Source organism: Passer montanus, unplaced genomic scaffold, assembly GCF_014805655.1.
Source record: "Passer montanus isolate IOZ18808 unplaced genomic scaffold, ASM1480565v1 scaffold2, whole genome shotgun sequence".
In the NCBI taxonomy this organism is placed as follows: Eukaryota; Metazoa; Chordata; class Aves; order Passeriformes; family Passeridae; genus Passer; species Passer montanus.
Window position 1 is genome coordinate 11617134 of NW_024366591.1, and position 16040 is coordinate 11633173.

The 16040-nt window shown below is 38.3% G+C and overlaps 1 protein-coding gene across 2 annotated transcripts in view; it reads right to left on the reverse strand.

The window, feature by feature from the left end:
- Positions 1-16040, reverse strand: part of GREM2 (gremlin 2, DAN family BMP antagonist) — a 41837-nt gene that overhangs the window by 25223 nt on the left and 574 nt on the right. The gene's annotated exons all lie outside the window — the stretch shown is intronic.

Consider the following 16040-nt stretch of genomic DNA (forward strand, 5'->3'; position numbering starts at 1 on the left):
CTGTTATCATAAAGCTATGGTATTTGTCCTACAAGCACAGCAGTGCTCTCTGAAGCTGTACCCACTGTCCAACACTCCCTTTCCCACAGAGCACGACAAATAAGATAATGAAATTGCCATCAAACAGAAACTGAACACACACTGGAATAGATTTCAGGTTTCCCACCTGCCTTCTTTATCCTTCCGAAACTGATGTAAGTTTTGAAATATGATTTACTTACTGTTGCTAGTTCCCTAAAATTAATATAGAGAGTAAAGGCATCTCCTTGGCCTTTTTCCCATGAGGAACTGCTTCCTTACCTAGACATAGTCTAATATTTCTGATTACTATAAACAGGTGAGGTGACATGGCAGCGTGTGGTTTCGTAAAAGCAAGGAAAGAGTCATTCACCTAAAAAGCAACCTACAACCCATATTGGTTATTTCTTTACTGTTACATTCTTATTATGTACTGTTATTTAGTAACCAATATGCTGCTATTTCTGAGAGAAGCCAATTATTGAGGTATGTTTTTTAAACCAATGCTACATGTATACTCTCTTACAAATGAATGCAAAGCTAGGATCAAGCAGATATCCATATGTTCATGGTCTAATAAAAAGTAAATCCATCACTCACTGCCAAGGAATTACTGCAGGATTGAAACAAAAGGGAAGTTTAACACAAGACTGAAAGGGAAGTTTAATACCATCCTTCATGCACTAGGCAATAGTCGCAATGCTTCTACCAACAAAAAGTTCCACGCCTGACCACTGTGTTCAGTAAGCTCAGGAAAAGAAAACACGGCAGATGGGTGGATTCTCTGAAAATACGTATTTAAAAATATTTCAGAAGCTTTATTTGACAAATACTGACTTCACTGAAATTAATGGAAAAAAATTCTTTTAGTTCAATAGAGGCAATAATTTTACTCTGTGGAAAATACCAGTACAAAGTCCTTGAGGTTTAAAATATATAGTCATTTAGATCAGGCAATGATCTGTCTTCAGGTAGACTTGCTTATATTTGACACATTTCAGGCAGCACAAAAATGTACTGTCGTTAAAAATACTTGATCAGTTTGAAGTAGCCAGCAAATGCTTACAGATAAGTTATTTTGACAGCTGATAGATAGTGAAAAAAAAAAAAAAAAGACACAAAAATTGCTTAACGGGAAGTAATTTAAGACAACAGATTAATAACATTTATGTTCTTAGAATATCTTGAAATTCTAGTACAAATTATTTTTCATTTGCACTTAATACCATGCTGCTTCTTCCGGTTTTTTTTATATTTAAAATCATATTCTACTTTTAATTATTTTTCTTCTAGCTATGAAGAGGAAAAAAATGGATAAAGGAAGAGAAAACTCCAAAGATGAATGTTTTCTGCCTAGTGTGAAGTGGGAAATAAATCAAGCCTAGTAAATCCTAATATAGGTTAGAGAATTCCTTGGCTTTACAAGACAACCAGTATTTCAAGAGATTCCATAAAACATGGCTAAAAAGATATCCCCCAAAAGTGCCTGGACAAGTTTCCTCTTTTTAAAGACATCCAGTCCAATGAAAAACGGCAAACCAGAGGTAACCCAAACTTTCTGCTTTCGGATTTTTCTTTTTTATGCAAGTTAGTGAAGCTGCCTGGCAAGCTCCCTTAGGACATGTGAGAATGGTTCAGTCTCCCATTAAATGCCCTTCTAAAACTTTGAGTCCACAATAATTTAGTATCAACACACCACAGATAACTATTGACTAACATTTTCTCTTTCCATGACCTTAGGTATAGGGATCTAGTAAGAACTTAATGGAAGACCATTGTGGGTAAAACATTGAAATAAGTGAAGAAGGAGAAGAGCTGTAATACAAAATTTTCTGGAATAAAATTTAAAGAAATGAGGAGTATTTTGTGGCACAAGTGCCATGCAATTCTAAAGCAGTAAATATATAAATATAATAGCAATCACCCCATACTCCATTGATTTACACTCCTGGTTTGAACCAAGTTAAAACTTAGTTAAGGTTCATTTCAGAGACACCAGACCAGCTGAAGAAACCAGAGATATCAGATCATCGGAAGTCATGAGGTTCAGTTTCAGCAACGGTGACACGTAACTGTTTTTCTGAAGCTAATGGTAATTTTCCCACACTGTTTGCATTACTTGTTGGCTTCATAACACAAATGTCTTGTTTGGTAGTTTCCTGGCTGGAAGGACCTAGTTACTGCCAGTTGGCGGTACCAGGCAAATCATTTCAGCAAAGAAAGGCTGATCCTAATCTCTTCTCATGCAAGGCTAATACAGTATCAGTGAGGAATTCAGTATCTGTATTCCTTTGTGTGCACAGCTCCCAACTGAACTTTGGACTCGTAAAATTGGTTGTTATATAGGACTTTGTCATCTTGAAGTAAAGTCATGTTCAGTGATCCTTAAAAGCATCTGGGAAATCCCACAGCACCTGAAAGCCTCACCAGCTCTGAACTGTGACATTCTGGCTACTGGCACCAGGGACCATTCCTTATGTGAGGGCTTGACAGCAGAGTGGAGGGGGGAAAATGTGTATGGCTGTACTTTGGATCTAATTACATCTTCTTATAGCTCCAAGGATCTTATCACCTTTAGCTCCAGAATGTAATTTAGCCTATGCATTCAACCTTCATAGTGATCCTCCCCAGCCTGCAGTTGCACCTTTTTCCATGCAGATTGAAAATCTCAGCAGATACATCCAAAAATGGGAGCATTAAGCAGCACCTTGCAGCATTTCTTAATCATTCTTACGCCTTTTTTTTTTCCAAACACTTCTGCAGAAGCCTCCACTTATGAGATGTAGGGCTCTGTAAACACTCACTTCTTCAGCATTATCTGAAGTTTAATAATTTTCCACTTTGGCACACTGATTTATGCACACTTTAAGGCTAATCCCCCAAACTCCCTATTGGCAGCACAAAGGGTGCAGGTGTCTGCCCTACCTCTGGAATTCCTGATACCGGACATCTAATTTTTGTGTTCTTCAACAGTCCTTAGGAGTCCTGAGAATGATGCCTCTACTGAATTATTTTGGTTGCTCAGTTCCATGTTCAAAAACAGGTGCTTTGGAAAACTATGACTTGCACTTCCAAAATACTGAGCAGCTCAGTCTACAGATCACTTTGTTTTGTTTAGAAGCCACCTAGGCAGGTTACCACAAAGCAGTTTACCTTAGCTATTAGTCTCCTACTTCTCTGCAAGATTTAATAAATTCATACTGTCAGGCTAATATATTTTCACAGCTCCACATACTGAGCAAGAAGCATGTAAAATTCGTAGCTTTTGTAATTTTAGGCAAAGGAAAACTTCAGCACTGTTAATAAAAAGGTTTAAGGCAAGTTACCCAACAAAATGTTTGAGGCTTCATGTTCACAAACTAGCACTCTAAGTATTGTTATTTGTAGAATTCCTTTGACCTTCTTAACTGTCCAGTCTTCTGCATAGAGAAAATAGGCGGGAGGAAAGAAGGCAAAGGCTACCTTTACCTGCCACATAACTAAGCAGTGCCACTGGGATCAGATACACGTAGATTCTTCTCAAGTTCTTTTTGAATTACTCAGAGATTGTGTTGAAATTTACAGAATGAAAGCAAAATGCTCCTTTCATTAACTTACGCATGAATCAAAGTTTTATTGCAAGTCATACACATATGCAAGGCTGGGTGAACAGGTATATTTTAAGTGAAGGGTAAGCTGATATGAGAAGGTGACCGAGACAGAGAAGCAATGTCACAGCAATTCTGGATTCTTGATGTTTTTTTAGTGTAGCAAAATAACACAATCCCATGAGCAGAAAGCGAGAAAGAGAAAATGGCTAAATGCTTAGCCTTCATCTCCCCACTCCCCTACTACGCCCTGCAGAGCTGCCCTGTGAACAGGACAGCAAGCAAATCTACAAATGTGAAATCCTTCTTCTGGCAGACACCAGTGACTGCTGTCCTCAGCAAGATTCAGCCAGCATTTGTCTTTCTCCCTTTTCTCCTGCACATTCCTCCTGCAGACCTCTAACAACTCTGCATTAGGGCAATAGCTGCATGCCACAAGATGATCTGGAGAGAGACTGCTGTCTCAACATAGCATGGAGATGACTCAATACTGACAAAGTAAATCATCCTTCAAAGATAAGTCAATAGTGAATAAGTAATTTTATCTGTCAAGAGTTAACATGCAATGAATACTTGTAAAGGTTACTCAACATAAAATCTACTAGTGGTTAGACATGAGTTCCCTCACATATGCTAACCAAGGAAGTCTATGAAGTAATAAATCCCACTTGACTTCTCATGAAAAGCCTTAAAAACAGCAAGTTGTATGTATACACTCCTAGAAAAAGATTATACCCTAAGACACAGTTAGATTACAGATATCTTACTTAAAGATGCATCTTATAAGTATTTCTTAGGAATCAGGTTAAATTGCCATGAAAAAATACTTTAAAAATAGTGAATGTGTGAGCAGAATAGTTTGCAATGAATAAAAAACCCCTAAAGCTGCTTTAAAAAGCCCAAAACACTTGTTGAAACCACACACACTGTAAAGCCATAAACAGTCTGGAAGTTAACTTCAGACCACTGAAAAGTTCAACTCACTTTTCATTTCTGTCACTATTTGCATTTTTCTTTTTTTTTTTTTTCACTAACATAAAAGCATTCATCTGTTTGGATTTTCTTACTGAATGTACTTTTCAAGTTCTTCTATAAATTTTGAGCATGGCATGATATCTTTCCTATAAACTCTGTGAAAACATAGCTTATGATGTTTAAAACATTCTATTTAATTAAAAGAAATTAACAGTCCTCTTAAAATGTGCAAGCAGCAGTTGTATACTCTGAAATCCAGGCTGTAAGTATACATCCCTTAAATTTTCCTAACTTCTTGAATAAATAGATCCTTTGAGGTTTCCCAGATAAGATATATTTTAGATTACTTAGGCTACCCAAAGAATGCTTTTGCCATTCTGTGCAAGAGCTGAAAGTGCATTTATCTTGCTATAAATAAGGTGACTCTTAAAGAATGAAGTTCAGAAGTGTTAATGTCAACCCTTTAGTGGACATATCTTTAATAGGTTAACTCCATGTCTCAATGCACCTAAGCTAGTTTAACCCAAATTTGAAATAAATTCTGACCTTTACAATATATGCAAGTCAGGAAAAGCTGATTGAATAATTTCAGAATTAAATTATACAAGCTTTATCATAAAACCTAGGTAGGTACAAAGCTGTTTTGAAAGTTCCATTTAAATATTATGTTGACTCACAACTACCATGAAAATCACACAGACTAAAAGGTATAACTGAAATGTCCATGAACAATCTATGTATGGAATAATTCAACTCATCAGAAGCAAATCCTCTCTTCCCTACTTTATAGTACTTGGGTTTAGGTATGCTGCTTCAAAAGAGAAAAGTGCAAGAGCAATCAGCAATTTTTTGTCTCTTTCTTTTACTACAGTTAAATTTTTTTTACAGCTATGGATGGCCTTGTGCAAAACATAGATAAAAACTTTGGATGTCCCGTGTTAGAAACATTAAATAGTGCACGTAGCATAGCAATACACACTGGGGTGAAATTTCTCACTGTATAGAAGGCACGGATAAAAGTGTTAGGTTTATTAAGTATAAAAGAATATTCACATTGTCTTGAAGTAATACATTGTTCTCCTTCTCTGTGCAAGGAATTTAATCCAGTGTGTGCAAATCTGCATTAGAATTCACATCCTTATAGGCTTTGCAGAAAAACAAAACATTTAATTTTTTTTTGTATCTATACACATAAGGTCAGAGCTTTTAGATACTATTCGTATTTGCTTGCATGCACATGTATCACACTGCAACAGCAGTTAATAAGAGAAACATGTGAGCCTTTCATAATTTTTTTTAAGTGCTCAATGACAATAAGAATTTTTACAGTTCATAAAGTGAACCATAAGGTTCTGTTCACAATGACAGCAAAGACAGAATGGTTTGGGTAGAAAGGTAAATTTAAAGACCTGCCAGTCCAATCCCCCTTCCATGGGCAATAACATATTCCACTAGACCAGGTCACTCAAAACCCCCTCCAACCTGGCCTTGAACATTTGCAGAGGTAGGACACACACAGCTTCTCTGAGCAAGCTGCTCCTGGATCTCACCACTCCCATTAGCCCACATAATTTCAGAAGATTTGGGAATTCTGGTCTCCAGGCTGTCTCTTAAATAACAATCTTATCTAAAGATTTTCCACACTTAGCAACTAAGCCCATCTATCTAGACCACTAAGGCCACTCAGTACTAACACGATTTTGAAGACATCATGCAAGGAGTCTGCACCTACAAGCCCCGTCAATTACAGGATATACCATGTTTTGAACACTTATGTCAACATTTACAGCATAGTTTCTGAGCCAGTTTCCCATATGTATTGATTGTATACCATTTCAGACATGTCAGATGGCACAAAGAAAGGCTGGAACAGAATTAAGACACGGCCGAACAGCCAGAAGCAGAGCCAAGGGCAGGATAACCCTTCCAGTTTAAAAGTTTATACCTATGCCTAGCTAAAGTGATCTCACATGGGCACAGGCGTAGGCAGAAGAACAAAACACAGACACTCTCTGGACCATTAATACTTTGTGATGGTATACAGCTATTTTGGATATGACAGTGTTGATAACACAGGAAGTTTTAGTTATTGCTGAGCAGCACTTTCACAGCATCAAGGCATTTTCTGCTTCTGATCTGACCCCACTAGAAAGAAGGCTGGGGATGAACAACAAGTGGGGGGACATAACCATGAGAGCTGACACCACCTCACACGTGGGATATTCAAGACCATTAGGTAACATGGTAGGAGAACTGTTTGCAGTTTGGTATTTGTCTTGCCCAGTCACCACTGGACACGGAGAAGCCCTGGTTTCCTGGGGATGGCTGAACTACCTGCCTGCACATGGGAAAGAGTGAACAAATTCCCTGTTTTGCTTTGCTTGCATGTTCAGCTTTGCTTTCGCTATTAAACCATCTTTATCTCAACCCACAACTTTTCTTGCTTTTACTCTCTTGATTCTCTCTCCCAATCCCACCAGGCAGGGGAGTGCATGAGCAGCTGTGTGGGTAGCCAGACAAGGCTAAACCATGACACAGCCTTCAGAGATTCTTTGATTCTGTCACCTAAAAAACAGTGGTCATGAATTGAAATCAAAAAGCCATCACAGAAGCTTTAGGAAAGGTTTACAATTAGTATGAAGACGGGACTTAAAAACACACTGAAGCATGACTGTCACCCAAAAAATTCTACCATACTACTGTGTGACTAACTGCTATATATGTTATTGTGCATCTAGAAGTTTAAAGTGCATCTGTTGCTCAAATTAAGGCATCAGCCTTAATCACAGTAAAGTAAGCCAGTATTCAAATGTTTTTAAAGGAAAAATAAATATATTGGTGAAAAAATGTAATTTGGAGCACTTCCTAAGCAAAAAATCTTAAATTGCAGTTCACTTTTATAATAGAAAATAAGCCTCCCTTTAATGAATACAAACCTAACCATGCAGATTCTAATTTAACAAGAAAAACAATTAATTTGGGGTAGTTTTATAAACAGTGACAATAAATCTAAACCCATGATAAATAGAATGACCAATAAGTTTCAATGGTCTTAAAAAACACATCTAAATTTCAGTGTTGAAGAAGAAAACCCAAACAACAAGCACGGCATTAGCATGTCAAACTCTCTATATCTTACACATTCATATAAAGTAACAGCTTAAGTCAATCATGTTTGACTGCTATCCAGTTATTTATATGAGTAAATGAAGCTGGCGTCCGAGTGGGGAGATGAACTGGCAGTGTGCCGTAGAGCCTTGAGTTACAATTTGTATATAATGGGAAACACTGCAAGCACTCTGACTGAGTCTATCTATCTATGGGGACAAAGTTAAGCAGAAGCACCAAAACAGGCAATACTCTGGTTCACCTAATGACAAAGCCAGAGATTTCTTCGAACTGCAGGTGAACTTGCCAAGGACAGACCTGCCAAAGAACTCAGCCCTGGAGCGGCCAGCGGAGTTACATACACAGCAGTGTCCCTTGAGACAGGAAACCTTTGGTATGGGTTGTGAACCCCTGCATTTGCAGTTCTACTACCTGAAGGGATCACCAAAAGGCAGAATAAAAACTCCCATGGTTCCTGGAAGTCTCGAAGACTCCACAACATGCTGGACTGTACTCCAGTCATGGTTATAATGGAAAGGCATGGCGTTAATGAAATGATAACTCAGCTGGCATGGACAGGTCATCTCCACTGATTCCACAGACCTTTAAAGACCATTTGGGGGGTGGGGATTGGGGAGAGGAACACAAGAGAATGAAATTATTCCTCCACAGCTTGAACAAATTACATCAGACTTTAATATCTGAATCAGGTTAGGAGCTCACGTTCACATCTTACATCACCAGGAAAAGGAAGGAACAATTTGGGGTGATTTAATGGGTAGCATACAAATCCATAAATTTTACATAAAGAGTGACCCTTGGTTTTTAGGCTTCTTTCTGAGAAATTTCAGAGTTGAGAGGAGTGTGGAAATTAACTAATTTCCCTAATCAGCTATTTATCAAATAAATATATTACCATACACAGCATGAACAGCTAACCACAGTAGCTTCTATAATTAATAGTGACTTAATCCTGCAGTTCCTACTAGTTACCAGCACATGGTGGGAATAATCCACTGGCCTTTTGTGGTGCTCAGAAGCACACAGTGAGTATCTGCCCACTTTAGCAAGAGATCTGCCATTTTGGAGGTGGTGAAGACATTTACAGCAGTAGCTTATGCATCACCGTGTGATTACACATTCCCCTCTACTCACAGAATTTCTAAAAAGATTTCCTGTATGCATTTCATAGCAAAATGTCTTCATTCTATTTTACTGATTTGTAAGCAGCATTTGTGACCACGTAAAAATGACCTCTCAACTCAAACCTAGGAATGAAAAGTCATCCCTGTGGCCTTTTCTTTCTCCAGATTTCACTCTCTAGTTGAAACACTGGCCAAGGCACAATGAGTAAATATGAGACTGGACAGCCATTGCTTCTCAAGAGTAAAAACTGCCAATGCTAGATATGGATCCAGAGATATTGCTGGTTTTACCTCTTCCAGAATAACTTTTCCAAGGAGCTACACCCTTGTCTAGCTTGCTCAAATTCTGAAAATTGCTGTTTATGACTGTGGCTGTAATAGCTGACCTAACCAGGAGTGCCAGGAATCAAACCACAGTCTTTGGAAAGCGATGGGATCCATAAGATACAGACTCCTTATTTTGAGAGACCAGGCTATGAGATTCCCAATCCTAAACCACACGAGATGGCTATGCCAGGATAACAGTTCAGGTTCCACAAATCACATCCATATTGTTAGTAAAAGTTTTTTTAGCATCTGGTGTACTTTTAAATGGACACCAAATCTGTTTGTCAGAGAGAGTCTGAGCTGCTAAATAAATAGTGATAAATTTCCTAATACTACTGGGCAGAGTGTTCCTGCAAGTACAACGTGTGTTTATCAGTTTCCCACTGAGCTAGCGTTGACTTTCAAATTTCCTTTAATCTTATTATAGTAAACATAGTACAGCTCTCTGGCAAACAGAGGAACATTCTTCCTGTAATATCATATGCTTCTTTTAAAGAAACCTTAGAGATGTCCAGAAAATAATTAGGCTCAACTTGGAATAACACAATAAACTTGTTTCCAAAGAAACAAGTTTCTCAAAATATTATATTTTTGGACTGAAAAAAAACATGGCTATTTTTATAAGGAGAAGACTGGCAAATTCTGATAGGTACTCAAAATAGTGTTTGCATGTATCATATTTTTAAAGTCAACTATTGAAACACCAACAGAAAAATATTTTTCTAGTTTGAAGCAGTCTACCTGAATTGAAGGAAAAAGCAACAGGAATTTTGGATTTAAAATTCAGAAAATAGGAGACTTTACTTTGTGAAGGAGCTTTTGCAACGCTCCTTCAAGAAGAAAGAACATCAAGTGCAGACAACTTTAAAAAAATTAGATAAAGAAAACAAAATGGGATCTATAATTGTACAGTTTGTATTTAAAGCCTCTTTTCATTTGAGAGGAATGTACAGTAGACAAAGGTGGGATTTGTCTTACAGTTCAAAAAAACCCGAAAATCTAGGCTGAGTTGTTGAATAACTTTATGTAAGTGACTGAAGGGACTTTGAGAACCTGAAAGTTCCCATACTAGCTCAATTTCCAGTTGTATGTGTTTGTCTTGTTTGCTTCAGGGTTTCTATAGAAAAAGGGTCATTACATATATCAAAACTTAAACACAATGGTGCTATTTTCACATATCTTCTGTGATTTTTGAACAAAATAACAAACATTCCTAATAATCAGTTTCTGTGTCATTCGAATCTTCAGCTACCATTAAGAAGCCACATTCTGAGCTATGACTTTAACAAAGACTCAGCTTCAGTAAGGAAGGGAAGTATTAAAGAGACAGATGAACAATCTTCCCCTGCCTACATGGAATTCAAGATGCTTAGAATTTGTTTCAGTTTGTAAGTAGTCACTCTTCAGATTATCTCAGCAAAAGATGTTCTCACTGAAGAATCAGGCAAAGTTTCCATGGACATCATTAATGAAGAACATAGACAAAAGTCAACAAACATGCTTAGTATAAATCCATTGCATGTAGTAATCTGAAAGGTGTCAGCCAGAGAACAATTTAAATCAAAATACAAGAGATAGCCATCTCTCTCTTTATTAGCAGACTTTACTGGATGCATCCATTAAGTCATGCAACATGTTCGCATATTCCCATCTTCTTTGCCTGTCAGCCTCCTCTTGTTCCTCACAAAGGACACTGAGCTCCAAATTATGTTGACAGAACAAGAATGGACAAACGATAGATGGATCATAACAAAGAACATGCCTAGAGCTAGGATGTCTGATATCTGAGAGCTTCCTTTTGGATGCTTTCCTTTTGGATAGAAGCTCGGACCCACTATTTACACCCCAATCCCAAGCTCTCCCACATATTTTTAAATGACAACTTTCCAGATGTTATCTCAATGGAGACTGGCCAGATTTATGGGCAGGATCTCGCTTAACTCTAAGCCAAGCTAGTGTTTTGGCCTCACTGGAAATGAGATTAGGTCTGAGATTTGCACCAGGGAAAAAACCTACCATTCCATGCCAGAAATGGTCATGGAGAGTTTTTACAATGCTGTTTGTTTTTTCGTTAGCACTACTGTATAATATCAGTCTATTTGAACATTATCATAACAGCACTTAAGCAGGGTAATAGGATAGATGAGACATGGCTGGAATCCACAACACTGCATTTAAACGGAGACGGGCAACTAATTCACATCTAGACCAGCTCAACACAGTCCTCCAACTCCAGAAAGTGTTTGTACAACACAAGGTCAACAAGGCGTTCTGCATGAGCTGTACAAGTGTTGTTTCCAAGTTTTAAGAGATGTTAAAAATTCAGGAAATTTTCAAGATTTATTGTGTTAAATCCACAGTCTGACACTGTATTTGTGCACTGCCCATCACACTCAATAAAAACTGATTCCAAAATGAAATTTGGAGGGTAAATAATATCTTTTCCTTTCATAGTGTACTTTACTTCTCCCACTTCCTTAGCACAAAACAGACAGAAACAAAGTTTTTATGAGTCTTTTTCTACTTGAATAGATCACAATTTTAATTTCCTCAAGTTTCATTGCAAATTATGGTTTCTTCAAATACTCACTTCCTAAGTAACAATGACTTTAAAATTGTTGGGAATGAGAGATAAATTTACCCTTTTTCTTTCTCCAAAAATCTTGTAATAAAGACAGTAGCATGCATATTTCTATGTACAACTCACGTTTACAGTATAACCAATTCTATATGGCAGCACAGTCTACATGAAAAACTGACCTTAGCAAATCCCCCTAACTTTTAAGACTAATCTAAAATGCACTATTATAACTCTGTGAGATATTATCTGGACAGCAACAAAGAACAAAACATTCAAAATGTCATAGATAAGTATGGTTAAACACAGAAGAAAAAATGTTAGAAGTATGTGCTGTAAGATGACTTTTTGAGAAAGACAGGTTACAACTGAAGTTGCCATGATTGTATCATACCAGATACTGAAAGATGGATTGCCTTCTGTTTTAATGTCCTGGAGCGAGACAGATTTTTATGGTCTGCTTCCCTTTCTGAAACAGGCTACAAAAATCTTCTTAAAATTGATAATAAAAGGCTTAATGCATTGAGAACAAGAAATACCATGGTTTCAAGTGACATACCATCATCTACACAACTCATATTAAAATCTATACTTCATCCCACAAAGAAGCAATGCATTGAAATAAGACTTGGAGTGGACAGCTTCTAGCAACAGAAATACAGTCATGGGAGTAGGAAATGTTCTCTTCTTGTTGTTCCACATAGCACAACATTTTCTGCAATCTAAAAGCAGTCTTAGAGCAGTCACAGTGATCCAGGACAAGAAGTATATTTGTATCAAGCATGCTATACACATGCAATACCATCATAATCCAATGGAAATGCATGTAATACTGAAGAGTTGGCAAGAAATGCACTTTTTGCAGCAATTACAACCATCTTCTGTTTCTACATGAAAGAAGGATCTGATCCCTAACTGCTCCAATAATACATTTTAAAGTAAGAAATGCTTTCATGACAGAGATAATTGTTTATAATTAACATAATAATTTTTCAATTTAAATTAATTTTCCCCATAAAGCAAACTAAAGAAAAACATGAAACTGTAAGAAGCCAGACAAATCACCAAAAAACAGAAAATGGAATTTTTTTCCCTTTACAGTGAAAACTGCAGAAAAAAAAGGTTTAATATGTTTTAATCAAGCTTGAAGTTTTAAGTGGATGTTTCTGAACATCTCCCCTTAATCATTCTCCCCTGCTTGAACCAACTAGACTCCAGGATCAGGGCATGATTCTCATCATGTGCTGGAATCCAGGAACTACCCCCACAGGTGAGCAATTCTTCTGGTGCCCTGTGGGAGATACAGTCAGCCACAATGCTGCACCAAGGGAACACAGTGAAGCATTTCCAAATGGCAGTTTTAAAGTCTCATGCCAGCATTTCTCACCACTCCCAAACACAATGAAGAACATAAACAGCCTTATGGACCTTTATATACAGAAGGGCTATGGCCAGTGACAGGCAAAAAAACATTAAGAAGCACCAGTTGGCCCTTCCTAAATGGAACTGCTGTGTCCACTCTCAGGAGACAAGCACAAGGCTACACTATCCAAAGTTCCCACTCAAAAACTAGTCTGCTATCACATGCCAGACTAGGAAAAAAAACCCCAAAATTATCCGTCTTCACTTTGAACTGAAGCGATCTCAGCAGGACAGCCCTGGTTGGTTCAGGGCTGTGCTGTCTGGCTCAGCCAGAGTTTTTTGGTAACAGGTACATGAGCAGTGGTGCAAGAAGCAGGGACTAGCCCACACCCCTGGGAAAGACTGCTAGTATGGTCTTCAGACTGTGTGGTACCTCAGGAACAGCCTGCTGCAAATGGACCAGGTCTACTGTAGCAGCCAGCACAGCCCAACTGGAACTGACAGGCACAGCATAACATTTAGGCATAGAAGACACTTTATGTATTTTATAGGGTTTTACTTCAGACTAGATATGGTCATACAGATTGTATTTCCAGAAACAACTCTAGCACGTCTCTTAGTTTAGATTCATCTTAAAGGAATCCAACTGGCCCACCATGAAGTATATGGAGATGGACCGTAAGTGGAACATCTGAAGGATGGGCAAAAAAAGCCCACTCCTGACATGAATAACAACACTATAAATGCACAACCACATGCAAGAGCATCTGTGAGGGGAGGAAAAGATTTTTTATGCTACTCTTTAAGATACTCTTCTGATATCAGTAAATCTGTGCAGTAGCTTGAACTACTCAATTCTTACTCAGTAACTTCGAACTGCTCATTGAAACAACACTAACTCTAGATCAGAAATTGGTAAATATCACTATACCAATCCCAAATTGGAATTCACCAATTGGGTGATGATTGGGTCAGAATTATTATGTTATTTTAGCAATAGTGTTAGAATTAAACCAGTTACCAGATTTATTAAACAAAACTCAAACAGGATTATTTATTACAAAAGATGATCTGGATCTCTGAGATTTACTCTTTCATAGAGATTGACAAATGGTGACTGAAACCAAGCATTTACTGATGCAGTTGAGTGGGTACTTCAGATATTAATTTTTACCCCCACCTGATACTATGAAAAGAAACAAAAATCTCCACAGTTAAATTCTTCAACTGTTCATGTGTTTGTCGTATTCCCCATTGAAAGTCATGCACAGTCTATTTGAAAGATAGAAAAAAAGAGAATGTATTTCAGCTAAACAAATAAGCTCAAAATCTTGGGTTAGTGGCATTTATTTTTGTAGCACCCTTGTGGAGGGCTTACTTGTACTTTTCACTGACACATCTTTCACTTACTTATTCTACTCCAATGGAAGACTGAGCAAAACTCGCTGCTACCACACAAACCTCCTCCCCGCACACAAGAGCTCTGCCTGAACAGCAGGCTGCAAGAGAGGTGAGAAGGGAAAATTCTACTTGCTAGGTTTCTCGCTCATCCTGTGACAGAGATTTTACAAACCAGTCCTCTCTTTTCAGCTGCACAGTGATCACAAATGTTTTGAACTTAGCACTTCAGCTGGATGACACCAGTTCATGAGGACCATGCTACCAAAGTGAGAGAGAGACCACTCGCCCAGAGCCTGAACACTGCCACAGCACTCACATGTCCTGGCTCTCAGTATGGGCATGCTGCTCTTCCAAACAGTTACTTTCTTGAAGAGATTTTTAAAAAATCTTAGTGTATTACTCTTCAACTTTTGCAAGTAATGAAGAAAGACCAGCCTGAGAAGCAGGAACAAAGTTTTACAAGTGAAGCATCTGCATTAAAACACATCAAGCATTATAAGCACATACTTCAGTCTGTGCATTCTTTTTGAAGTTCAAGAAACAATCTAATCCCCTAAAGAAACATAGCATCTGTATTGTATTGGCACGGGTGGGAACACAAGGTTCTGAAGTGATAGCTAATTTCACCCTGGTTGAGCAAGTAATAGCCTTGAAGCAGCCTGATAAGCAACTTCCTAATTGGGGCTCTGAGCTGACATTACTTGGTCTTGCACCTGCTGCTTCATGATTGTTGAGAGGGCTGTGGGATTCCAAACCTCGGGCTTTTTCTCAGGGAATCTCTATCATTCGGCTGAATTTCACCTGACTCTTACTCACTGGGATTTCATTCCCTTTATTTCTCCTCTTTCAGAAGGGAAAAAAAAAAATTAAAAAAAAAAAAAGTTTTAACTTGTTATGAGCTGTTAATTTTGTCCTCAAAAATCCACCAAAAGTTATATAACCACTTTCACAATAGCATGCTAAAAATAAGAGCTGTTCAGCCAAATGCCACTGCAATTTTTTTATAAGACCTGTGCCTCCAATTCTGCAAGACCTGTGGAGGCACAAGTATTTCTTTAACTTTAGCAGAAAGTCAGTCAGGATCTCCTTGTGAGACAGACATGGATTTGTATAATCCTCAAGTTCAAGGTAAAAAAAATAAAATAGTATCTGTATACACACACGTATATTTCCAAGTCATGACTTAAAGTAATGCTATTCGCTCTTGGAGCTGATCCCTCGTGGGGTTTCATAATCACAAACCATCATTAACCCAAAGCAAAGAAAGAAAGGTACAAAGGGGCACAGGTTTCAAGCACGAGCTAATTTTTTTTCTGGTTTGTCTTTCTTTTTCCTTTGCGAGGGAGCGTGGGGACGCGACGCCCGACGCTCCAAACGCTCGGGGAAGCCTGGCCATCCAGGTGAATTCCCAGGGCGCTGGGAGCAAGGTAGCCAGAGCTCGGCGCCGCTCTCTGATTTCGTTCCGTGCCCCTGCAAGCGCCCCGCGGGCGGCCCGGGCTGGGACGCGCCGCTCCCCCGAGGCGCGCGCGGAGCCGAGCC